Genomic DNA, 27,740 nt, shown 5'->3' with positions numbered 1-27,740 from the left:
TGGGAATTGAACTCAGTACCTTTGGAAGAGCAGCCAGTGCTCTTAACCTCTGAGCCATCTCTCCAGTCCGACAGAGCTCTTGTTAACACTTCTCTCTGCTGCCCAGAAGAATGTCTAGTAAAGTGTTGATGCTTGTAATATTTTCTGAAGATTGAGTCAACTGCAAGCTATGTGCTTGACCCCAGGGAAAGTACTTTTCCATACTCATCTTGTACTTTTCCATGCATTTATTCCTATTCTAAGCTACCATCTAGTGCGTGTTTACAATTACTGTGGTCTCAACACTTATGCAGGAGATAATACTCAATAACATTAAATAATATGGCTACTTTTTTTTTTTAATGGGAGAGAAAATTGAGACATAAGTCACACAACTCTCTAATTCAGGCCACTTCCTTTATTTCTGAACCATTGTTTTCCAGCAGACCATCTGTGTGCTGGGAAGTCTCTTATGTGCTCTCTGCTGCATGAGCAACCAACCACTGGTAGTTACTACATTTTTACAAGGAAGCTTGTGCTGTGGAGGAAGTAAGTTTTAAATTCCAAATAAATTAAACTTCAAAAGTCACATCTAACTAGTTCTACCATAAAAGACAGTACCAATCCCTACAAGGCTGTCTCTAAATAGTAATAACTGCTGACATTGAATGTTTAGTATGTTACAAACTCTGGATCCATCCAGAGGCATGGATTGAATGATTTAGGCCTCAAGGCCCTGTGTGAATTCACAAGGGTCAGGCTATCTTATCTCCCCTATAGATGACTATCTTACAGCAAGGAAGTGGTGTGACTAGGTTCTTGCCCAGAGAGAACTTATCTCAGTGTTTTTAATCAGCTCCTTGTTTCCCTCTGTTTTCCATGTGCACAGCAGTGGATCTTGCTGTAGAAACCAAAATCTCATTGTTCTAAATGTTTGTCAGCTAGCGACAGAATACCTTTTTCTCCCCTCCCCCATGTCTTCCTAAAGGAGTCAAGCCATAACAGCAAAGTCATTGTTCCCACCAAGTGACTCATTTAGATTAAAGACACTTATTTCCATAAGGTAAAGTTATGTCAATGTCACTTTTGGGGAAAAAAGCCAATATTCCTCACAGGATGTTCTGTCATGTCTTCAGACAAATGAAACAGAATCTACCTTGTGTGATGGTTGAAATATTTCAATGTGAGGGTGGGAAGAAGAGAAGGTCAAGCTGTGTGAAACAAACTTCCATTTTGTGAGTTTGATGACATTCATAGTTCCTTTCCTGAGGTGGGTTCAAATGTGAGTGACTTTCATGCTAGATCTGGTTACAGAGTAGAAAGCAGAGAAAGTGTGACTTGGCATAGAGGTGGAAGCCACTGCAGTCTGTCTACATCAGAGGTCAATAGTACAATAGGATTCAGATTTGTCCTGGTGTGTTCTGTGCCCTGTTGATAACTGTGAAGTAAACATGGCTCATTTGGCAGGCAATGAAGTGGCATGAGGCAGGACCAGGAATTCATGTTAGGAGCAGAACTGGGTGAAAGTAATCAAGAGAAACACCTGGAAGAACTAGGGAGATGAGTCCAAAGGATGAGATGCTATTTGAGCACAACCCAAATTTAGACAAGACTTTGTGGCTCAGAGGCTGTAGGATGGGGATGCTTTAGATTCTAAGAATGAGTATGGGGTGATATGGCGAAGGGCTTCTGAGGAAAGGCTTTGATTGACTAGTTAAGTCCAGATGTCTCTACTATTGCTGATTCAGGGCAAGCATTTAGCTTTCAAAGGCAGGGTTGACTATCTGTTTTTTTACCCAGACATCCATCCATCCTTTCATCCATCCATCCTTCTGTCCACCCATCCATCTATCCTTCTGTCTGTCTATCCATCCATCCATCCATCCATCCATCCTTTTGTCCATCCATCCATCTTTCTGTTCATCCTTCCATCCATCCGTCTGTCCGTCCATCTGTCTGTCTGCCTCACTTCATCCACTTGCCTATCCATTCACTTATTTTACCACACATCCATGCATATAGTATTTAAATCTCTCATTCATGTGTGGCATAGGAGATACTGTGATGTACAGGCATTGTCCCTATTCTCAGGGAGTTTCCAGTCTTGCCATGAAGCAATGGCTGTGCATTTCTGAAACGGGCAAGGAGAATTTTGAATGTTTTGGACTTTAAGGCCTTGGTACTGCACACATGCATCTTTCCCTAGCAACCTTCAGTCTTTCCTACTATCCCTCTTGTTTTTATCTGTATTGTACATGGGTTATTTCATTGTACTCAGTGAATCTTTATTGGATCCCTCCTAAGAATAGGTTCCTCCACGTGTACCTTGGACCTTGGCTCAATTGTTGATGTTGGCAGAGAGTTAATGATGCAGAGCTAGAAGGGAGCTGTTTGGCATGCGAGGAGCTTGAAACAGGCTTGTAGGATCATCAGTGATCTGAAGGGAGGGCCACTGGTGATTTGAAGGAGATCCCTGATTTTTCTAGGCTTCCAGGTTTCTTCTCTCTGTATCTGTTGGTCCTGTGGGGTGTTCCAGGTAGTGTGAGAATCAAGGGGATGTGAAGCTGAAGGTAAACAATGTCCATTATGGAATATTCCATAGTCACCTGGAGACATGGAGACAATCTGTCAGAGGCCACATACTTCGTCTTTGAGCCAGGCTCCTCTCAGATATGAACATGGCAGAGAATTACTTGTCACCTCAGAACTCCAGGGTGCTTTTGGTGTCTTCATGTGTAGGAGCCATGATTTTGAACCTTTTGAAAGCTCTTTTACTAGCCTTCTATTACAAAAAGTTCACTGAATTCAAGTCTCTTAGGAAAGAAAATGGCATCATCTAGGTGTGACAGGGTGCTGTTTGGAGGCACATGCTGATGGCTGGGATCAGCATGCACTGAAAGAAGAGTACCAACATAGCTTACTCTGTAACACATGTCTTATTGTCTCAGTTAACCCAATGACCCTATGCTAATCTTACTTTAGAAAGGCGTGGGAAGAATCTGACATAGGTACTCAGCTTAAAATTAAGCAGCAGAGGGGGATCCAAGAAGGCGGCGAGCAGTGTGGACCGTGTTTGGAGGCTCCAGTGAACAATTCAGGGAATTGCACAGATTTCTGAGCCAGGAACACCAAGGTCCCCACACCACGGCAGCGAGAGTGCTCCACAGTTCGGAGGGACCAGGGTGCAGAGTACCTGCGTGCCCCTGCACACAGGAGGAGCGTGGATTTTCTAGGATCTGAGCAGCAGCAACAGAGGCAGCAACAACAGCGGCCGCACCAGCGGCACCAGCGTCAGCAGTGGCAGTGGCTGAGGTTTGCAGCTCTGAGCCTTCCGGTGGAGGCGACTAGTGTGGTGGCTGGTGGGAGTTGCTGCGGGAGAGGGGACTCTGGACGGGATTTGGGCTGCATGGTGCCTTGTGACCCAAACTGGACTTGGCGGACAGTTCAGCCCCAGAGTCCTGGGTTCAGCTCAGTGCGTAGTGCCATGGAGACGCTGTGTCAGCGCAACAAGCAATTCTGCCCTAGGCACTAGCTCAACTCAGCCACAGCTCCCCTGCTGTGACACAGGCTGGGTGGAGTGCTCAGTTCCACCCTAGGCACCAGCTCAGCGCAGCCGCAGTTCTTCTGCTGTGATGCAGGCTGGTCGGAGCGCTCAATCCCACCCTAGGCACCAGCTCAGCGCAGCCGCAGTTCTCCTCCTGTGACGCAGGCTGGGCGGAGCGCTCAATTCCACCGTAGGCACCAGCTCAGTGCAGCCGCAGTCCTCCAGCTGTGATGCAGGCTGGACTGAACACTCAGCTCCACCAGAGGCACTAGCTCACATCAACGAGCAGTTCTGCCCAATACACTAGCACAGCTCAGCGGGCAGTTCGGGGGTGCTAACACAGGCTGAGGTCAGCACGCAGATTCAGCCCAGAGGCCCTAGCTGGACTTGCCAGGCAGATTGGGCCCAGAGACTCTAGTTGAGCTGTGCGCACAGGCTTGGCGGCTCCAAGACTCTGGCTGGCCTATCCACGCAGTATAGGCCCGGAGTCCCGGGCTGAATTCAGCGTGCAGTGTGAGTCCAGAATCCTTGGCTGAGCTCGGTGCACAATTCCGCCCCGGAGACTCGGGTGGAGCTTGGCGTGCAGTTTGGGGCCTGAGTCCCTAAGTGTGCTTGGCAGACAGATTGGGCCCAGAGACTCTAGCGGAGCTTTTGGCACAGTCCCGGCTCTAAGACTCTGGTTGGACACAGTGTGCAGTTTGAATCCAGAATTCTTGGCTGAGTTCAGGCCCTGAGTTAATAACTGACCACAGCACACACTTTGGGCCAAAAGCCCCTAGCTGAGCTTGGTGGGCAGTCCCAGCCCCCCCCAAAATTCTGGCTGGACCCTGTGTGCATTTTGTGCCCAGAGTCCCTAGCTGAGCTTGGCAGACAGTGCAGGCCCTGAGAATCTAGTTGAGCTCGGCGCGTGGTTCGGGCCCAGTGTCCCTGGCTGGACTTGGCAGGGAACCCAGAAGGCCGTGGATACCTTGGCCTGACCCAACGATCATTCAGAGACCCAGAACGATTGCAGGACCCACAGCACAGGTGAGGTGAGGATCACTGGCTGTGAGAGACCAAAATGACAGGGCTAACCTCCTGCCATCCACACCAGTGAAGTATCAGAGCTTCCAGCCTACGGAAATCGTGAGAAAACAAGTGAATCTATCATCAGACTCCCTCCATCCAACTCTGGAAGCTACCTAACAAAAACAAAGACACCAAGATGTCTAAAGGACAGCGTAAAAGCATATGCAAAAAACCCCAAAACAACATGGCGTCTCCAGTTTCCAGCTATCGCAAAGAAAACAACCCAGAGAACTCAAATATAACGGAAATACAAGAAAATGACCTCAAATCCTTAGTAATGAGGATATTAATGGAGGGAACAAATAAAATTCGTAATCAAATACAGGAGGACGCAGCCAAACAGGTGAGAGACATAAAAGAAACACAGAGTGGAACTAGAAAAATTGCAGGAAAATGCAAACAACCAGATGAAAGAAATCAGAAAATCAGTTCAAGATCTGAAGATGAAAATGGATTCAATGATAAACACACAAACAGAAGAAAAACAAGAACGTGAGACCTCAGAGAAAAAGGCAAGCAACACAGAGGTGAGATTTCTAACAGAATCCAAGAGATGGAAGAGCGAATCTCAGGTCTAGAAGATACAATCACAGATCTTGAAGCAACCATTAAGGAAAATGCGAAATCTGGAAAACTTCTGACACAAAACATCCAAGAAATTAAGGACACCATGAAAAGAAGAAATTTGAGGATAATAGGCATTGAAGAAAGAGAAGATATCAGTCTCCAAGGCCCAGAAACTATTCTCAATAAAATCATAGAAGAAAATTTTCCCAATCTAAAGAAAGATATGCCTATACACATACAAGAGGCCTACAGAACACCAAATAGAATTGACCAGAAAAGAAAAACTGCCTGTCACATAATAATGAAAACACAAAACATACAGAACAAAGAAAAAATATTAAAAGCTGCAAGGGAAAAGGACCAAATAACATTTAATGGCAAACCTCTCAGAATTACACCCGACTTCTCAGCAGAGACCATAAAAGCCAGAAGGGCCTGGACAGAGATCCTGCAAACCCTAAGAGACCACAGCTGCCAGGCCAGACTACTTTACCCAGCAAAACTATCAATAACCATTGATGGAGAAAACAAAATATTCCATGACAAAAACAAATTCAAATAGTACCTATCCACAAATCCAGCTTTACAGAAGGTACTAGAAGGAAAACTCCATCCCAAAGGGTCAAGCTTCAACCAAAACTACTCAGGAAATATATAACTATTCCATGGCAAAAGCACAACTACACAAACGCTCGACTGGAAACAACATCAAAATTAAGACTCCTAACAGTCAATGGTCATTAATATCTCTCAACATCAGTGGTCTCAATTCTCCAATAAAAAGACACAGACTAACTGAATGGGTGCATAAACAAGATCCAACATTCTTCTGCATTCAAGAAACACATCTCACCCATAATGATAGGCATTACCTCAGGGTAAAAGGTTGGAAAAAAATATTCCAATCAAATAGTCACAAGAAGCAAGCAGGCGTAGCCATTTTAGTATCGAACAAAATAGACTTTCAACCAAAATTGATCAAAAGGGATGAGGAAGGACACTTCATACTCATCAAAGGTAAAGTCAACCAAGATGACATCACAATTCTGAACATCTATGCTCCCAATACAAGGGCACCCACATTTGTAAAAGATCTGCGAAAAAAAAGCTTAAGCCACCCATCAATCCCCGCACAATAATAGTGGGGGACTTCAACACCCCACTCTCACTGAAGGATAAGTCATTGAAACAGAAACCAAGCCGAGAAATAACATCATTAACCAATGCCATGGGTCAAATGGATCTAACAGATACCTATAGAACCTTTCACCCAAACAAGAAAGAATATACCTTTTTCTCTGCACCCCATGGAACCTTCTCCAAAATTGATCACATCGTAGGTCACAAAGCAAGCCTCAATAGATACAAGAGGATTGAAGTAATACCTTGTATCCTATCAGATCACCATGCTCTTAGGCTGCAATTCAAGAACAACAGAAATAACAAAAAGCCTACATGTACGTGGAAACTAAACAACTCTCTGCTAAATGACACTTGGGTCAGGGAAGAAATAAAGAAAGAAATCAGGAGTTTCTGAAATTCAGTGAAAATGAAGGAACAATGTACCCAAATTTGTGGGATACATTGAAAGCAGTGCTAAGAGGAAAATTCATAGCACTAAGTGCCTTTAAAAAGAAATTGGAAACATCGCACATAAGCATCTTAACAATACAACTGGAAGCTCTAGAAAAAAAAGCAGAAACACCCAAAAGGAGTAGACGTCTGGAAATAATCAAACTCAGGGCTGAAATTAACAAATTAGAAACTATGAAAACAGTCCAAAGAATCAACAAAACCAAGAGCTGGTTCTTTGAGAAAATCAACAAGATAGACAGACCATTAGCCAAACTTACTAAAAGGCAGAGAGACAGTATTGAAATCAACAAAATCAGAAACGAAAAGGGAGACATAACAATAGACACTGAAGAAATACAAAGAATCATAAGATCCTACTTTGAAGGCATATATGGCACAAAATTTGAAAATCTAAGGGAAATGGACGATTTTCTTGATCAATTTCACTTGCTAAAGTGGAGTGAAGAACAGATAAGCAAGCTAAATAGTCTCATTTCCCCTACAGAAATAGACGCAATCATCGATAGTCTCCCAACCCAAAAAAAAAAAAAAAAAAAAAAAAGCCCAGGGCCAGATGGTTTCAGTGCAGAATTCTACCAGACCTTCAAGGGCGAGCTAATACCGATACTCTTCAAGCTACTCCAAAAGATAGAAATGGATGGAATATTACCAGATTCATTCTATGAGGCCATAGTCACATTGATACCTAAACCTCACAAAGACTCAACAAAGAAAGAGAATTTCAGACCAATTTCTCTTATGAACATCGATGCAAAAATACTAAATAAAATACTTGCAAACCGAATACAAGAACACATCAAAGATATCATTCATCATGACCAAGTAGGCTTCATTCCAGGCATGCAGGGATGGTTTAATATATGGAAATCCATCAATGTAATCCACCATATAAACAAACTGAAAATAAAAAACCACATGATCATCTCTTTAGATGCAGAGAAAGCATTTGATAAAATCCAACACCCGTTCGTGTTTAAAGTTTTAGAGAGATCGGGGATACAAGGCACTTTCCTCAACATAATAAAGGCTATATACAGCAAGCCAATAGCCAAAATCAAAGTAAATGGTGAGATACTCAAGGAAATTCCTCTGAAATCGGTAACAAGGCAAGGCTGCCCACTCTCTCCATATCTCTTCAATATAGTACTCAAAGTTCTAGCCAGAGCAATAAGACAACAAAAGGAGATCAAGGGTATCCAAATGGGAAAGGAGGAAGTCAAATTATCCCTATTTGCAAATGATATGATAGTGTACATAGGTGACCCTCAAAATTCCACCAGAGAACTCCTACAGCTGATAAATACCTTCACCAAATTAGCTGGATATAAAATTAACTCAAAAAAGTCTGTAGCCTTCCTATACACAAATGACAAGCTTGCAGAGGAAAAAATTAGGAAACCTACACCCTTCACATTAGCCACAAGCAATATAAAATATCTAGGAGTTACTCTAACTAAGCAAGTGAGGAACTTGTTTGAAAAAAATTTCAAAACTCTGAAGAAAGAGATTGAAGATGACCTGAGAAGATGGAATGATCTTCCTTGCTCATGGATCGGGAGAATTAACATAGTAAAAATGGCCATCCTACCAAAAGCAATCTACAGAGTCAATGCAATCCCTATCAAAATACCGACACAATTTTTTTTAAAGACATTGAAAGTTCAATTCTGAACTTCATATGGAAAAACATAAAACCCAGAATACCTAAAACAATCTTGTACAATAAAAGGTGCTCTGGAGGAATCTCCATACCTGATCTCAAACTGTACTATAAAGCAGTAGTAATTAAAACAGCTTGGTACTGGCACAGCAACAGACTGGTTGATCAGTGGAATCGAATCGAAGACCCAGATATGAATCCACACACATATGGTCACTTGATTTTCGACAAAGAAGCCAAATCCATTCAATAGAAAAAGGATAGCATCTTCAACAAATGGTGCTGGTCTAACTGGATGTCTATGTGTAAAAAAATGCAACTGGACCCATATTTGTCACCTTGCACAAAACTCAAATCCAAGTGGATTAAAGATCTCAACATAAAACCAGAGACACTAAGTCACTTAGAAGAAAAAGTGGGGAAGAGCCTGGAACATATTGGCACAGGAGACAACTTCCTGAACAGAACACCAACAGCCCAGGCCTTAATGTCAACCATTAATAAATAGGACCTCATGAGGCTGAGAAGCTTCTGTAAGGCTGGAGACACTGTCAAGAGAACAAAGCGACAGCCTACAGACTGGGAAAAGATCTTCACCATCCCTACATCTGAGAAATGTCTAATATCCAAAATATATAACGAACTCAAGAAGCTAAACACCACCAAACCAAATACCCCAATTGAGAAATGGGGCTTGGAACTAAACAGAGAATCCTCAACAGAGGAATATCAAATGGCTGAGAAACACTTAAAGAAATGCTCAACCTCCTTAGTCATCAGGGAAATGCAAATCAAAACAACTCTGAGATTCCACCTTACACTCATCAGAATGGCTAAGATCAAAAACTCAAGCGACACCACATGCTGGCAAGGATGTGGGGAGAGAGGAACACTCCTTCATTGCTGGTGGGAATGCAAACTAGTACAGCCACTTTGGAAATCTATCTGGTGCTATCTCAGAAAAATGGGAATAGGGCTTCTTCAAGACCCAGCTATTCCACTTCTTGGAATATACCCAGAAGATGCTCCAGCACACAACAAGAAAATTTGCTCAACCATGTTCATAGCAGCTTTATTCATAATAACCAGATCATGGAAACAGCCTAAGTGTCCCTCAGCAGAAGAGTGAATAAAGAAACTGTGGTACATATACAGTATGGAATACTACTCAGCTATTAAAAACAAGGAATTCCGGAAATTTGTGGATAAATGGATTGAGCTAGAAATGATCATGAGTGAGTTTACCCAGAAGCAGAAAGACTCAAATGGTATAGACTCACTTATATCTGTATACTAGCTCAAGGGGCATGTCCCACGAAAGCCTTCACTTACCAGGAAACTGGGACAGAGGGGAGGACGTCCTATTGGGACTCTAGATGAAAGAAGCATGGGAGAATGTCAAAATAGAAGCATCCAGAGGGTCCTAGAAACCTACAAGTAGAAGATTATGATAGGCAGATTTGGCCCAGGAGTTCCGCTCAAACTATGGCACCAGCCAAGGCAATACAGGCAGTAAACTTTACACCCCTACCCAGATCTAGCCAATGGTCAGAACAGTCTCCACACTTGAGTGGAGAGTGGGATATGACTTTCTCACGTACTCTGGTGCCTCACATTTGACCATGTCCCCGGAGGGGGAGACCTGGTGGCACTCATAGGAAGGACAGCAGGTTACCAAGAAGAGACTTGATACCCTATGAGCATATACAGGGGGAGGTAATACCCCTCAGGAACAGTCATAGGGCAGGGGAATAATGGGAAAAGGGGAGGGAGTGAGGAATGGGAGGACACAAGGGATGGGATAACCTTTGAGATGTAACAAGAATAAATTAATAATAAAAAATTAAAAAAAAATTAAGCAGCAGTGAGGTGGGTGAGTGGGACTGATCTCTAATATGTCTATACCAGTGTTCCTGTTGTCACTGTGCCTTATGGAAAGGATGGAGCAGTAAATATATTCCTGAGACAAAAAAGAAGTGTGTGGAGGTACCTGCTTTTTGAAACATGCTCCCATGTTTGGGCAAGTTCATTGACTGATGTGTCTCACATTTATCTTCTATAAACTAACAATAATAATGAGATGATGTTGGTGATGATTATATCCTACCGAGCATGGTGATGCTCACTTGTAATCTTAGAATGAGAGGGATAGGCAGCAGGATGATCTTTGGGTTGCTCTGCACCTACTAGATCTTCAAATGGTCATTGCTTGTCCCCCAAGATCATTACTGACCTATGCACAAATTTTCATGTATCTGAAATGACTTGTTGTGTGAACCTTGCCTCCCAAATTATCTCTGATTGGCTAATAAAATTGGCTACGGCATGGGCTGGGCAGAAGAGAGGGAGGCAAAGCTAAGGGAGCTGGTTACCAAGAGGTAATTAGGACACAAGGCCTACAGCAGTTTGCACTGAGGACTGGCATGATGGAGCGAAAGTAGCCCAAATGGAACATGTGCAAGTATTTATGGGAATTTTGGCTGGGAAGTATACAAGGTACCTTAAAGGGTTAATATTTGCCAAGCTCTAGAGATTTAAGGTTATAGTAATAAATCTGACAGGTTTCTGTGTCTTTTATTTAAATAGCTGGTTAAAGAATAACTGCCACCCTATTAATAACCACCATTAGCTATTAATAAAATAATTAATTCCTTTTACATGTCTTAATAATTATGTGAATAAATATTAAATATTAAAACTCCTACAACAAAATGATGAGTTCGCGGCCAGCCTAGACTACATAGCAAGCAAAACAAAATTAAAAAGAAAATCAAGGGTTAAGGATTGAGATCAGTGGAGATACTTGCCTAGTAGCATAAGATCCCGGATTCAGCCTTAAACACACACACACACACACACACACACACACACACACACACACACACACACACACATTCTCTTTCCTCCTCATTCTCCCTCCCTCCTTCCCTCTTGTGGTATAATAACGATTAAAAAGATCAGTCAGGAACTTTCTGGCATATTGGCATATGGTAAGCAGTACATCCATGGGACTTTCAGTACATATTTGCTATAAGAGGAACATTGTTCATCAATAACATTGTGAGTGTTTTTGCTTTTGCTAATTTTGAGCATGCACTGGTCTTTATTCATTAGTAGAGTTACTATATTAATGAAATAAAGCTTCTGCCTTGTAACAAGAAGTGCAGGCATAACACCATGTGGCCACTGAAACTGTGAAATTTAGCTGATAGTTGGCCTCTGGTCTGATACTGCCTTTCCTGGTATTCAGCATCTTCTCTCATGGCTCCTGTGGCAGTTACTGTTTCAGGAAGGGCTATGATACAGCTAAGCAAGAGGATCCCCATTTCAATAATGGAAAAAGAAGAAGAAAACATAACGTTGTATTGCTGAAGGACTGAGCTTTCTCAGGCCACTGCTCAGGAGATATTGTAAACCCCCTTCCCTAGGGATGCCCTGGGGTTATTCTTGATGTGGTTGGAGGGTCTTTCCTCATAGATGGCATGTGTCTTCCCAGCTTGTTCCTAGGCATAGGGAAGAGAGTCTTCCTTTGTTTTGTATCATGTTACATGTTCTTTCTTGTGTCCTCCCAGTGACATTGTCTCAGGAGTGTGTGTGTGTGTGTGTGTGTGTGTGTGTGTGTGTGTCCCTTCTCTTCCACTCAGTTTGAATTCATAGAGGTCAGAGGACTTGACTATGTGGAAATAGATTGCTCCTGTGTTATTATAGTCATGTTACTGTTTCATTGCCTTTTCAATTAGGGAGGACCCATGTGTCTAATTCTGGTTTAAGGGTTGGAGCAGTTAAAACATTTATTGGCTCATGCATGAACTTGGGTGCTGGAATAGGTGTTCAGGAGAAGGATCTGAGAATCTAGATCTAGACTGGCTGAACATTCTGCAAATGAGAGAGGCTTGAGGTTACACAGCTGGTGTACCTAGATTAGATGTGTTCTGTGGCAGTATGCTCTCATTCACTGTAGCTGATTCCGTGTGTGTGTGTGTGTATGTGTGTGTGTGTGTGTGTGTGTGTGTAGAGGTATGTGAAGGGTGGACATAGGAGAATGAAAACAGCTTGCAGGCCTTGGTCCCTTTTAGCTGCTTGGATGATGGGGGAGATTGGCATCCTTGGCCCAGTCACGGGCCCTATGCAATACTACAAAGGTGACAGAGTTGTTTTTTCTCTTTGCAGATTTAAGTGACAGTAATACCAGGAGGGGTCTGTGCTTCCTCACCTTTCCTCATGTGCAGAAGGGAATGAGGATTGTGTGAGAGGAAGGCATAGGAGAGGTGTATCAGGTCATTGATCCTGGGGAGATACTGTTGGGAGGCTAAGAAGCCTTATCTTCAGCTTCTAAGATGAAGTCTCCAGAGCATCTGTAAGCATGGACCTCACACCCTGAGTCCTTGCAGAGTGTCTGTGGGTGTTGGTTGTGCACATGGTTACTGTGCAGCAGACCTGTGAGAGCTGTTGTCTGATACGGCTTGTGAGTATCCAGGGTTCTGGAAAGAAGGACGAACCATTCCAGCTGTTGGAGGCAGCTAGAGCAGTGGGTTGGTAATCTAGATGTTTATTGAACTCCTTCATCTCACACAGCTGTCTTGCAAATAGCAACCTCTGATGTTTGGGGTTCTGTTGTCCACTGAACAGCTCAGGATACTTAATACAGGGAAGTTAAGTGGCTCTTGTTCACCAGTCCATCAGTTGGTTTAGGATTAGGACATTGGGACTCAGAGCTTCATGACTTATAGAATTGTGTTTTAGGAGCTGCATGTCTCTGGGTCTCAGCATAATAACCCCTTCCTTCTCCCTTTTTTAACTTCTAAAAGATGCGTGTGTGTGTGTGTGTGTGTGTGTGAGAGAGAGAGAGAGAGAGAGAGAGAGAGAGAGAGAGAGAGAGAGAGAGAGAGAGAGAGAGAGAGAGAGAGAGAGAAAGAGAGAGTGTTTTATCTGCATATATGTCTACCACATGTGTGTCTGTTGCTGGTCGAGGCCAGAAGAGGGTTAGGAACTGAAGACACTGATGGCTATGGGTTGCCACATGAATGCTGGGAACCAAACCCAGGTTATATGCAAGAACAGCCACTGCTCCTTACTATTGAGATGTTTCTCAGCCCTCTCCCCAGCCTTACTTCTTAGCCTGAAGATGGAGACAGTGAGACATTGAGGGAAGCAGACATTTATCTGAGTCATGTACATTATCATAACAATCGTTTTTTAAGCTCTGAGGTTAGTTATCATTGTGTTGGCTTAAAATGTTTTCTAAAATTCATAAAATTTACACATAATAAAGAATATGCCATCTTAATCATTTTTAATCGTACAGCTAAGAAGTGTTAAGTAATTCACACTGCTGTGCACCCAATTTCAAGAACTCTTTTGATCTTGCAAAATTGAAATGCCATGCCCATTAAACATTCTCCCTTTTCCGCAGCCTCTGGCAACTACCATTCCCTGTGAATTGACTCCTGGAAGTACCACATATGAATGAGGTCAGTTAATATTTGTCCTTTGGTAATTGGCTGATTTCACTTAGTATAATGTTGTGTAGCTTCATCCGTATGGTATCGTGTGACAAGACTTCAATTCTTTTAAAGCCTGAATTAATTCTGTTATAAGCATAATATAGGTAGTATATTTGTTTTCTCTTCATGGATTGATTTGTGTGTCCTTGATGAACCAGTCAGGATGGTGGTTTCCATCTTCTGCCTGCATTTTGTGTAGTTTACAAATGAGTATAGACAAAGTTGGTGTGCAACTCTAGTCTGCTCGACATTTGACTTATTTAATTTGAAGGTTCTCCTAGTTCTAAGAGTCAGTGTCTTAGTTTGGATTTTATTGCTCTGAGGAAACACCATGCCCAAGGGAACTCTTATAAAGGAAAACATTTAGGTGGGGGTGGCTTACAGTTCATGGTTTTAGTCCATTATCCTCATGGTGGGAAGCATGGTAGCACTCAGACTTTTTGCTGGAGATGTAGCTGAGAGTTCTACATCTGGATCAGCAGACAGTCAGGAGTGAATGTTACACTAAACCTAGCTTGAGAATTTTACATCTTAAAGACCTTGTGACACACTTCCTCCAGTCATGCCCCATTTACTACAGCAAGGCCACAGCTCCCAGTAGTGCCACTCCCTATGAGCCTATGGGACTATTTTCATCCAGACCACCACAGTCAAGAACAAATTTGATATACAAGAGATGATACTTTTGTGTATGTGTGTGCTGATGCTAGTTTTTAAGGTTATTTTATTTGCGGTATTTAAGCCTCTACCTCCCCTCTACCAACCCTTTAATCCTACTAAGAGAGAATGTTAGTGGAGAGAGGAGTATAGATCATTTTACTTTTCCTGGCTGTTTAGGGTTGATTGAAGCAACTCTATGTCTCTGGGAGCACCGTCCTCCAAGTGTTCCTCTCGGAACTCTCTCTGTGTCTGTCTCCTCAAAGCTGCCACACTTTGTTTCTCTGAGTTCTTGTGTTTATATCCCCCAGAGTCCTCAGAAATAAACTTACAGTGGTGGGTAAAGATCACATGAGACAATTATGGACTGTGAACCAATTAAAGCCCCAACAACATCCTTGGGATTAAAAAACCTTGTTTACATAATATATCATGAGTTGTTTTTTTTTTTAATTTAAGGGAACCAAAACTTCAATTACAGGGATGTGTGTGTTTGAGTGTATATATGTAAATTACATGCATGTAAGTGTGTTCAGCGACCAGAAGAAAGTGTCAGATCCCCTGGAGCTGGAGCTGTAGGTGGTTGTGTGCGGCTTAATGTGGGTGCTAAGAATTGAAACTGGCTTCTTTGAGAGAGCAGCAGGAGCTCTTAACCACTCACTTGAGCCATCTCCCCAGCACCAAGGATGATACTTTGTAAAGAGTCCATTGAAGGAATTCTAGAAATGTTGGTTAAAGATCTTACAGGATCTTCTTTATACTCAACGGCCTGTGTCTTTTCTCTTGGGCTTTTCCAGGGCTTTCTGTTATGTGTGTGCATCCCCTGTACTTGTCAGTGTGTGTATGGTTCAGTGCTTATAGCACATGGTGTTTCTGTTTTTTAGCTTTCCACCACTGTAACAAAATATCTAAGACAACCAACCACCTTATGATGTGGAAAAGCTCATGGTCAGTTAGCCTGTTGCTTTTTGTCCGCGCTCCTGTAGCACGTTATAGTAGGAATCCAGGGTGGAATTACTGTACCTCATGGCAGTTCGAAGTAAAAAACAAGAGACATGAAAGGCCTTAGCCTCAACATCACAGCCTCAAGGTTATGTGTCAGATGAACTAACTTTATTCTATTAGGGCCTAAATCCTAAAGGTTCCATCCTCTTCTGCCAGTACCTGCAGTCTGGAGGTCACAGTTCTAACTCATGGGCCATTGGTTATATTCCATACCTAACCTATGGTATTATAAAAACTGAATTCTAGCCCTGCCTCACTAGAGCTCAGTTTGCCACCTGCAGAATGAAGAAGGTTTGAGATCCTTTCAATCTCCCAGGCCTGAAAGTTTGAGATGCTTTAGGAGCCTAGGCCTGCCTGAGCCGCCCAAGGTCAGGAATGCAGAAGTAGCTCCTTTGAAGCTTGAGGCGAATATGAACCCTTTGAGCCTTGCAGTTCTGCTTCCCACCAACACATCTTCCAGAGCCTTCTGGGGAGTCACTTTGTAGTGTTAGATGCAACAGCAGGTAAAGTAAAAGCCTTTTGCTTGTTTTGTGTTTCGTGCCCACTATTTTTCCAAAGCATGTTTTCCTTACCAGCCAAAGGTCCTTTCAGTGGCCTGGTTCCTGTAGCCGCCAAAGGCACTGTTTTCAAAGCAGCAAGCACAGTCACCCAGCATCAGTATTGAGGCACAGGTCTAGGTGTGAGTTCCCAAAGAGAACTTTCTGGAAGCTGGCATGCTTCCTCAAGCCCAGGATCTGACAAGTAGATGCTGCCCTTGTGCAGTGAAGTGGTTTACAGCAGCAAAGGTGAGATCTACCGTGTGATTGCCCGGATTTGCCTTCTGATCCAGTCGATTATCAATTTCTATTTAAAATAAGTGCCTTGTGTGGGAGAGCCCTGAGTCCTAATGGCTGACACTTACCACTAAATCACTCCGGGAAAGACTTAAGTAAGCATTTCTTTCTCCCTTTCACCCGGATTCACGTTAAATTCAGCTTCCCATGCTCCTGACTACATTTCTTGCAACTGTGTGTCTGGTGGGGATAGTTATTGCTTACATTTTTTGAATTCTAGACTTTTGGGGTCTTCTTGCTATCTGAGTAACAAAGTTCATAATGGATTTTCCACTGCCCTTGAGGAGATCATGCTGTTTTTGGCAGCCAGCCTATAGTAAAAGGGCATGTGTGAGCCAGGCACAGAGCTCCCAGAGGCCTCTGTACTCTGTCCTCTGAACTTGACTAAGATGTGACTTCAGCTTTTTTCTGCTTGCTCTTGGCAAAACAAAAAATGGTGGGTAGAAGGAATACAGAAAGATAGTGGCATAGGGGCTCATCTGACAGATAATCTTAAAGGAACCTTGTCACCCTCCCTTTTAAAAATAATTTTTACATTTTTTAAAAAACAATGCATTAAGGAAACAAATTCAGAGGCTGGGGAGATGGCTCAGTCAATACAATACTGGCCATGTGCAAGCAGGAGGGTAGAGGAGCACCAACATGTACATAGAAGATGGGCATGGAGGGGTGTACCTTTGTACTGGGTGATCCAGAGACAGATGGCTACCTAGAGCTTCCTGGTCAGCCCGTTAGTGAGTTCTGGGCTCAGTGAGATACCTTGCCTCAAGAAGTATGTTGGAGAGAGATGGAGGAAGACACTGGGCATCCAAATCTGCCTCCATGCGCAAGCACCTATATGTGTGTGCACCCACATGAAAGACCTAAAGGGCCGAAGAGAACATCCCCAAGGCCCTGGGTTTGATCTTTAATACCAGAAAAGCAAGAAAAATGCCAAAAGCAAATTGTGACATAATTTGCTGTTTCTGCAGCCTTCGGTGTGCCAGGTTAAGTGTGAAGTGTTCTCAGATCTGTTTTCTGAAATCTACACAGAAACCTTTGCAAATCACCATTGTTTGGCTATGTGAGAGTGCTTGCTTTCTTTTACGGGCTAAAAGTAGAAATGCCAGCCTGTTGTAGGCTCACTTCTCTGTTCTGCTCCTCCCGTGAGTGGCTTCTTTACAGGGACCTGGACATGGGTTCAATGTGTAGTTCTGAGGGATTTTTGTTTTGTTCTGTGTATGTACTGTTTGCTGACATCTAATAGAATATTCTGTTAGCTACTCCTTAGCATCAAGGAGATCAGATCACCAAGCTTTTTCTCAGCCTTTTAGTTTAGACCCTCTTAGGTTCCCAAAAGGGAGATAGCTCCTTAGGCCTGTCTCCCAGCTCATTCCATTGGAAGCAGTTGTGTCTCTTTTTCTGGAGGAGTGTGTAGCTTTCTAGGAAGTAAACATTTCCAAAATCGTTTGTGCACCTGGGAGGTATACCCACTTCTACTCTCTAGTCAGTCTCTGTATTTAGAAAATTCTGAAGTGTTTTTTATGTGAATCTGGCTTCCTTTGGTTGCGAATGTCCCCTACCCCGTTCCTAAAGGTGGAGATCATTTCTTTTATACTCTCCTCCTTTGGTCCTCGTGCAAGCTGATGCGCCCCACCCCGACGCCCAGGCTTGGCAAGCAGTACTGTTGTGATGATGTGAAGTTGCTTCTCAGCATGCTGTGCTCAGCCTTGACTCATTTGATGTGTCTTAGCCTTTTATGTACTTCCGGTTCCTGTCATCAAGGAGCAGGATGGCTACAATGCTTCATTGTATTTGTTCTTACAAGGATTCAGTGAGCAAAAAAATGAGCAACGGGATATGTATTTTTGCCTTATTCACAGTTGTATATACCAAGGTGGGAATGCACCAAATAGTCACTGAATAACTAAGGGAGGGATCTCCTTGGTCTACCTTAAAACATGACATGCTGGTGTGAATATGGTTCTCAGGAATTGGCTTTTAAAGATGTTCTGGCTCTCAAGGTCATGGTTCTCTAGAGAATGAAATTAGTGTAGTGTTTATCTGTAAAAGGCAACTTACTGGGCAAGTAGCTCTAGACTTACAGAGAGTGCATGGTACTACAGTGGTTATCTTGTGCAAGCTGGGGGTCCTGGGAAGTTGGTTGCTTGACTAAGTCCAGTACCTGGGAGCCTCAGGGCTCAAGAGGCCTTGGTACAAGTCCTTGAGTCTAAAGACATCAAATCCTGGTGTCCAAGGGCTGTCAAAATACATCCAGAAAAATGAGCCAGAAGTCATTCCCCCTCCTTCCAGGTTTTTGTTGCATCTATCCTGAAATGATTGGGTATGCTGCCTACCCTGAGGGAAGGTCTTCTTCACTCTGCTGACCCACATGCTAGTCTTCTGGAATCACTAAAGGTAAATCTTTGCTAATTCTTTTGGCCTTCGGGGGAGTCAAGTTGACATCACCAGTTTGCAACTTAGGGTTTTTCCCAAAGGCATAAGGCTGAGCCCTGCCCCTGAGACTGGATTTAATACCAACTTATTTGTTGGGGCTTAGCATGTATGTTCTGAAAGGAAGGCTCTATCACGATCTTGTATACTTTACAGGTGAAGGGCAGTGTGGTCTCTCTGGGCTTTGAAGTCTCTTGTCTATTTCTGTGTCTGACAGGTTAGGGTGTTGCCAGGAAATGATTTTCTCAGTACCCTAATATACCCATCCTCCCAGGTCTTTTTGTTAGAAAGAATCTCTGAGGATCTTTGGCTGGAAATCACCCTCTTCACAGAATGTCTGCTGGGGTCCCACCTCTCTGCTTCTGTAATACCAGGAGCAGTTGGAGTAGCCATAAGCTTGTAGAAGATACAGTGCTTCTTGATTTAGTGTGGTACTCTATGTTGCCTTCTCCAGAGTCTTAGATCTGGTTTGCTCATCCTGTTTATTTTAAATATGTCACCAGTTAATTTCTGAGTGACTTTCTAAAGCTACTGTCTTTGGTTTTATAAGTAACACTGTCTCCTCAAAGATGATGCTTTACTATTGTATTCAGTCCAGAAGTACAGCTTTAAAAAAAAAAAAAAAACTTGATGGAGAAAAGCTCTTCCTTTGTAATTAGCCTTGATTATGTGACTATATTTTTCATTACGTTTTATTTTTGCTTTTCTTGAATTTATCAAGTGGCCTCTTTTTTTGTAAAGGTTGCCATTCAAGAGAGCAAGGGGGTTTGATTAGAACATTGCAGGGATTTACTTTGTATTTTTTTTTTTAGGAAATAGAGTTTGTGATAGAAGGGGCTAATGATAGAGGATAGAGAAAATTCAACCTGGAGCTACAAAAAGGGAAACTCCCAGGAAATTAATTAATTATTTATTTTTTGCAGTCAACTGCTAAAATAATTAATAGTCATTTTTATCTTAGAGATTGCATTATATTTAACAAGGCATCCTGAATAATCCCCTGTCACTGTGTCTTTTGTGCCCAGAGCAAGATGTGTCTTTAAAAAGCACATTAATAATTAGATTAATCAGAACTGGCTTTGTGGAATTGTTAACTGCTTAAATATGATATTTTTATTTTATTTATTTAGTTTGATACATATGGATGTTTTTGGATAATTTCAGCATACCTTGGTAGGCTGTCGAATCACCCAGCTTTGTAGTCTTGGGTTTTGTTCACTATGCAAAAGAAGTATTCAAGGAAGAGGCCAGTCTGGGTAGCTGGGCCATGATGGGGGCTGAAGTGGGGAGGGATGGGCGTTTCTGCACACTCGGAGGTTGCTTGCTAGGACCTGTTGAGGGTAGTTTCACTTTCACACTTGTCTCTTCTTGTCCATGGTTGAACTGAAAGGATTTGTTGGGGGATGCCCAGAATCTCTATAACAAAGAAAAGAAGCAAAGGCTTGAATCCATCCATCCATCTACCTGCCATCCATCCATCCATCCATCCATCCATCCATCCATCCATCCATCCTCCATCCATCCATCTAGTCTTATGTCTGCCACAAGGCTGATTTTGAGGATACAAGTTCCTTTCTGTGCGTGTATATGCCTGGTAACAGGTTCTTTCCAATTTAACATAGTGGGAAAGGCACTGATAATTTTCATTGTTCTTGGGCATATGTAGGCATTCTTATTTCAGCCTCACAATTCTGTGATAAAAGTGTTACCAAAAATGCTTCAAAGTGTTTTACACACACACACACACACACACACACACACACACACACACACACATACACACTACACAAGCCCACATGCACACAGTCACACCCCTACACCTGTGAGTACCAAAGTGGTGCATGGTGTTTTGTATAACAGAGCTGTGTAATTCTCCCGCTTGGGTTTGACAACACATGGTGTTGAATGAAGTTCTTAAACACCTAGAGCCTTATGCTTCTTTTTTTATTCAGGATAATGACTGAACTGCATCATAACACTCAGTATATAGGGTGAAATCATGAATGCTTTCCTGAGCTGACAGTAGTAAAGAAAGGAATGGAAAACACAGAAGCTGAACTTCCACTTCGATCCCTGCATCTGAGAGTTTTTCTAGATTGGTCCTGCCCAAGCTTGATGTTGAGTCCTGTTTTTTCTAGAGAAAGCAGCTTGTAGCAGGAGATCTAGAGAGCCCGTGAGGTCCCACCCACTGTTTTCATTGGATTTTATGGTATTGGATAAGTTCTTCACTTCTCCAGAGTTCATTTTCTCTGTTTACAGTTCTTGGAACTCTGGTTTTCTGAAAGCACCCAATCCGGAGCAGTCTTAAGCATAGTCAACATTGACTACCCTCTCCCTGACACGTGTGTGATTCTGTTTGCAATAAATTAGGGGACCCAATTTTGTTGGACCCTGGGGTATTATCCATGGTGGTAAAACGTAGATGCTACCACTGTAGGTATGAGTAGTGTCATTCTATGTGTTGAATGATAGGGATGAATTGTCTTATCCTTTGGGTCCAGGTGTGAGAGGGTTGGCCAGATGGCTTACTCACTTTCCTTAGGGTTTCATGTTAAGTTTTTCCAAAATTTCTCTAGGTACTTCTTGTGTGTTATACCTAGTAAGGACTACAGGAGAAAAAGAGGTGTTGTCTTGAAATTCCTTCTTTTGCTGCAGTGCTTGAATTTGGTTTTACACTGAGTAGAAGACCATGAACCTTGAGCTTCAGTTTTATTAACTGTGAACTCTAATGATGATGAATAATAATATTGATAAATAATATTAATGATGAAAATGACATACTGCTAATGATGATGACTAATAATATTGATAAATACTCTTAATGATGAAAACAACATAGTTTCCAAGAGATGAGTATTTTATCACTTAAGATTTGATTAATTCCCTTCTTAATCCTGTAAGTGCTGTTATTTCATTAAACATATAAAGAAATGAAGACACAGGGTAAAGAACTTAGCTAAAAACTTAGCTGAGCTGGGTGGTGGTGGCCACGACTTTAATCTCAGCACTCAGGCAGAGGCAGGCAGATCTCTGTGAGTTTGAGGCCATCCTAGTCTCCAGATCAAGGTCCAAGACAGCTAGGGTTACAAAGAGAAACCCCGTCTGGAAAAACCAAACCAAACCACAACAAAAAACTTGGCTAAAAAGCATAGCTAAAGAACATAAAAGCAAAAAAAAAAAAAAAAAAAAAAACAAAAAACAAAAACAAAAACAAAAAAAACCATAAAAGCCGGGATTCAAGCCCATCTCTCTGTCTTCAAAGCTTAGACCACCCCCAACCCCCGTGTGTAATTGTTTATGTGTATGTGTGTGTGCATGCATGCATGCGTGCGTGTGTGTGTGTGTTTGTGTGTGTGCGCATGCCTTGGTTTTTGAGGCAGTCTCTCACAAGCCTGAAACTTGCCAATTAGAGTAGGTAGCCTGGTTACCTAGCAAGCTTTAGATATCTTTCAGGACTGAAATTCAATGCCTGTGCCTCCACAACTGGTTTATGACTTAGGTCCTGGGTATTGAACTCAGGCAGATACCTTGCCAGCTGTATTGTCTCCCTGGTCTGAAGCTCAGACTCTAAATCTCATCAATTCAGTGAACTAAGATAATTGTCAATTAGCAGGAAGCCCAAGGATATATTAAAATGTTTAGCTCAAATCATATTTTAAAGAGTGCACAGTTTCATTGGAGTTCTAAGTCAAATATATATATATATTTTCAATGCTTGTTGAAGCAAACCAAGATGTGTTAAGAGTTACAAAGGCAAGAATCAAGGCTATATGTGTTTCTGTGTGAGCAATAGTACGGATGAGGGATTGGAGAAATAGCTCAGTGGTTAAGAGCACTCTTTGTTCGTCTGAGGGTCCTGGTTCATTTCCCAGCACCCTCATGGCAGCTCATACCTGTCTGATGCCATCTTCTGGTGTGCAGATGTATATGTACACAAAGTACTCATATATATATATATAATATTTTTAAAAAAGAGAAGGGGGAAGAAGTAGATTGGCATTACAGAGACAAGAAGTGCCATTGCAGGATGTGGTGGCAGTCTTGAGGACTACTGATTTGAGAATCAAGACCAGGTCTTGTCCTGGTTGACTGGATATTAACTATTTTATTTATCTGTTTTTTAGGTTTTATTTATTTATTATGTATACATAATAAATGTACACATGCACCCCAGAAGAGGGCATTAGATCACATTATAGATGGTTTTAAGCCACCATGTGGTTGCTGGAAATTGTACTCAGGACCTCTGGGAGAACAAATAGTGCTCTTAACCTTTGAGCCATCTCTGTAGCCCTGAACATGAACTCTTAATGGCATTCATAGGTTTTTAATTTCTTGAAAACAGAGAAAAGAATCTCTCTCATTATCTCATAGTTGACTAGTATGAGAACATCCTTGCGTAGTCATGCACTATAGAAGGCTCAGGCTTTGCTGTAATAGTGAAAAGTAAATCACATACAATTTTAAAGCATTTGTCCAAAATTCAGGTATTCAATATTCTCTCTTTATCGTAAACCCAAATTCCAGAATCCAGAGTTGCCATAGGAACGTTGTCATTATCACTCAACAGAAGCAGACTTGCTTGGGTGGTGCAATTTAAAAAACCCCTTTATGCTGTGTATAGTGTATTGGTAGTAGGAGTGTGGTGGAAGGGCACACCCAGGTAAGGGTGGAATGATCAGGGGACAGAGACTACCGGACCCCTATCCGGGTCCCCTATCAGGTGAGGAGCTCAGGAGCCAGCTGTTCACTGACAGTGCCTACCTTGACTCCCTCCACTCTAACATAGACTTAGCTAGTCAAGGGTCTTCCAGAGGAGTGTATTGACCAGGCTGTTCTTCCAAATACAGTTATGGGGTCTGCACTGTGTGGAATTGTACATTCTGAGGATGATAACAACAATGGTGATGATAGGAACAATACCACACCATAAGCATTTGTTGAGTGTCTTTCAAGTGTCAGACACTGTCTTTGGTCTTCATATATAGTATTTTAAGTAACTTATCCATATGAACTGAGGATGCTAGGATACAAGGATGCTTTTGTACACATCTTCTCCTCTGTAATAACCCAGATGCCTCCAAGAATGGATTAGTAATAGATCTTCTGGCCTCAGTGATAAGAGCAGGTGGAAGGAGGAGGTTAGGGTTTCAGAGAGAGGAATTCACATTTCTTATCCAGTTAGCCTTTCAGTCCTTTGGGAATCCATAGGAGGCAGTGAAAATGCTCTTCACATTTAGAGAACAGAATATGTCTCAGAAAGTTCTTTGCTTACTTAGGGTTAAAGTACCCAGAACCAGCAGGCACCCTCTGCCTCTGATACTCTGGGGCTTGTAACTCCAGTAATTAAGTGTATACTTGTGCTTTGAGAATGAGGAGTCTTGAGTAGGAAGGTAGGTATACAAGCAGTTTGGGTACCTCTTGCACACTGGAAGTTGGTCATCTTTCTACCTATGTGGCTCTAGGAATAGCTCCCTTTCCTTTTTTGCTGTAGGTAGAGCAGGCAGGGTTGGCTGGACCCTTGTGTTGAAACCAATTATGATGGGCTTCTCCCCGCTTTTCATTTATCATAGAGAAAACAACTTTTTTTTTTTTTTGAGTGCTTAGGGAGTGTGATAGTTAAGACAGTAATATAGCTGCAGTATCCAAACTTTGAAGAACTGCAAGTATTGCTTGAACATCTCCCTGGGCCTCTCATCCTGGTTTAAAATCCAGTCACCATTCCGTACCCAACCCTCTTCTTAATCTTCTATAAGGCTTATATACATACAATGTAAATATGGTAAGGGATTAGAAAATAATGGTAAAGAAAAATACTGGGTCTTTAAAATACACTGGGTAGGGATTTCCAAGGAGACTTTCTTGATAAACACCCATGTGCTAATATTGTGACCTCTCAGAGTACAGAACCACTTCAGCACACATTTCATCCAAAAAAAAAGCTTACATAACAACCTGTTGTTTGATTTCATGCTTGTCATGCATGTTTCTTGTTTTCTCATGGAATTGATAATTGGCCAGAGGACAACTTTGCTTTTCATGCAGCTAGGTCCTAGTCATGAAGCAGAACTAAGATTCAGTTGCTTGTGTGGAGGTGAGGAGGAAGATGTGGGGTGGCAGTATTCTCCTCTGTCCTCTGGTACATTCAAACATGTTGTTGGTCATAACCACTGATTAGCATAGTAGGGTGGCAGCAGTGACTGGGTTGAGTATTGATCAAGGGCTGTGGCTTATACTAAAACTGTTTAGACAGGGGTGTGGAAAAAGCTGATGAAAGAATGAGTTAAGATAAAAAAAAAAAAAAGCAATCATACTGGGTCTCTGGTTTCTTCCTCCTCCTTAAGCAGATAGGTTAATGGGTACAAGTCCTTGCTATACCGGCCTGAAGAACTGAATCCAAATCCCAAGAACCCACAGAAAAGCTGGGCATGGTCGAAGTACCTGTAACCCCAGCATTGTTTGGAGAGAGGGCAGAGACAGGTAGGTCCCAGGGACTCTTGCCAGCTATCTCAGTGAAAACAATGAACTTTAGGGGTAGTGACAAGAGTTTCAGGGAAATGAGGTGCAGACTGATAGGGAAAGACACCCAAGGCCTTCTCTGGCTCACTCACGCCTACACTCACAGCACATACATGTACCACAGGAATTTCCCTCCTCTCAATGACAAAATGAAAAATGGTGGGGGAAAATGTTTGCTCTCTCCTGGCATAAAACCAGTAAGTTCTTGGCATATAACCGAGAAGGGAGATAGTTGGGACTTTCTAGGAGACTAGATTCTACTACATGCACACCCATCTGGAATCCTAGTGTATGTCATGAGACTCCTGGTTCAATTAGCACCTAGTAGTTCTGTTTACTCCAAATGCTTGCTAAGTTTTCCAACTTAAAACTGATTAAAACGCCTGCTGCTGCCTCATGCTGGGGGTTACAGGCAACCCTGGGCACGCTTTTACACGCTCTTACACTTGTACTGTGAGAGGTTTTTCGTACGCACTGAGCAGTCTCTTCAGCGCCACGTTTTGTTTTAAAGGCCCAGCATGAATTGAGGTTCCTACCATTGTTGCCCTGTGGAATCTGCTTGTTATGGAATTCTGATTTTTGAAATAGTAACCTTGTATTGTTAAATAAATTTCTGAGTGATCAGAGTTTGATTTACTGTGGCTGCAAATAGAACACATAACTTGTATAGACATGAGATATTTTGGAAGATGGGTAAGAATGTTAAAAATAATCATGTTAATAAAGAAAAACTAATTATTGGCTGCCAGATGTTGTGTCTCTTGAAGGAACTTGAATTTGATCAAGACTCTAGAGTCAGCTTCCAGCTCTCAGGAACCAGAGAGGGCAGAGATGCATGCTAAATGACAGAGGTGGAGGTGGTAGGAAGCTCCAGACAGTAAGTCAGTTTTTTGTTTTTTTTTTATTTCATCCCTTGAAAGAGGGAAACTGATGGAGTTGATGTGATGTCAGAGTAAAAGAATGGTTCTTTCTCTGTGAGGTTGTGAAAGCACAATTTTGGACTGAAAGATCAACATCATAAAATGATCATGACCCCTATTACAGTGTGTTAAGGATTTGTTCCAAAATAATGCTTGAGAGAAAAGTGTAGGGGGATTGAGTAGGGAAAAGATGGAACAAAAATTGTTATGGTTTGGTTGTTGTTTATGTCCGACCTAGGATATGTAGCAACTCTCTTCTTCTGAGTACCTTTAATTTCTTCCCCTTTCCACTTCTTCCCGTCTTTGTTCCTACTTCCTTTCTTTTCTTCTCACTTGACTTAAATTAAAAAAAACTTTACATATATGTGTGACTTGCTTGCATATATATCTTTGCACCAGTGTGCATGTCTAGTGCCTGTGGGATGTTAAAAAGGGCCTTGGAACCTCTGGAACTGGAGTTACAGAAGGTTGTGATCCACTAATTGGGTGCTGGGAATTGAACCTAGATCCTCTTGAAGAACAGCAAGTGCTGTTAACTACTGAGCCATTGTGATTTTCTCCAGTCCCTGGTTGACATTTTTGTAATAAAATTTTCTAATGTGATATTTTCAAATGTAGCTTCCTGGGGGCTGATCTTGCAGACCCAGGAAGATAAGACGACAGAACCACAATTAAGGAATCACCTCCATCAGATTGGCCTCTGGATATGTCTATCGGAACATTTTTTTGATTAATGATTGTGGGAGGGCTTAGTACATTGTGAGCAGCGCACCCTTGGGCAGGTGTTTTGGGTTGTATAGGAAACAGCTGAGCAGAAGCTAGAAAGCAAGCCAATAAAGCAGTATTCCTCCATGGTCTTTGCTTCAGTTCCTGCCTCAAGCTTCTGCCCTGGCTTCCATTCATGATGGACTATATAAGCTAAGTACACTTTTCCCTGCCAAAGTTGATTTTGGTCACGGCATTTGTCATGGCAACAGGGTATTGTTGTGATTGAGCTCTCGTGCTTTGCTGGGACAATGGAAGTTGGTTAGCTGGGGTTGAAAATCAGCCATGATTAATAAGGGACCAGTATTATTGAGGTGAAATTATCTGAGAAGTATTTCCTCAGGGTCATCACACAGAAGCTGTGGTCCAGTAGAGGCTGGGGCAAGGCTGCTCATCAAGATGGCAGCAGGACTTGGAAATGGTGAATAAGCTTCTCCCACATGGTACTGGTTTTGCATGATGAAGGGGTCATTAAGAGCAGCTGAGGCTTTGGCACACTGTGGCAGGTCTGGTGTCCCTGAAGAGAGCCTTAGTAAACTAGGACAAGCCCCTTTCTTGGTTACTTGTGGCAAACAGTCAAGGGGAAGCTGTCCCAGGTAACAGCCTGAAATGGTTAAGCTTGGTGTTAGGCGATAGCATGTCTTCCTAGCATTGCGCCTTGCACTTCATGAATTCTGGGATTGGGGACCC

The 27,740-nt window shown here is 42.4% G+C and overlaps 1 protein-coding gene across 4 annotated transcripts in view; it reads left to right on the top strand.

Moving 5' to 3' along the window:
- Positions 1–27,740, top strand: part of Large1 (LARGE xylosyl- and glucuronyltransferase 1) — a 497,928-nt gene that overhangs the window by 50,434 nt on the left and 419,754 nt on the right. Inside the window, exon 2 of one of the 4 annotated variants that reach the window (XM_051168560.1) lies at positions 13,828–13,885. The exons of the other annotated variants lie outside the window; for them this stretch is intronic. The gene's annotated coding sequence lies outside the window, so the exon portion shown is untranslated. The remainder of the gene's footprint in view (positions 1–13,827; positions 13,886–27,740) is intronic. 4 annotated transcript variants of the gene reach the window in all.

This window comes from Acomys russatus, chromosome 26, assembly GCF_903995435.1.
Source record: "Acomys russatus chromosome 26, mAcoRus1.1, whole genome shotgun sequence".
NCBI lineage: Eukaryota > Metazoa > Chordata > Mammalia > Rodentia > Muridae > Acomys > Acomys russatus.
Note: the sequence above shows the minus strand (reverse complement) of the source record. Positions and strands in the feature narration are given on the sequence as shown.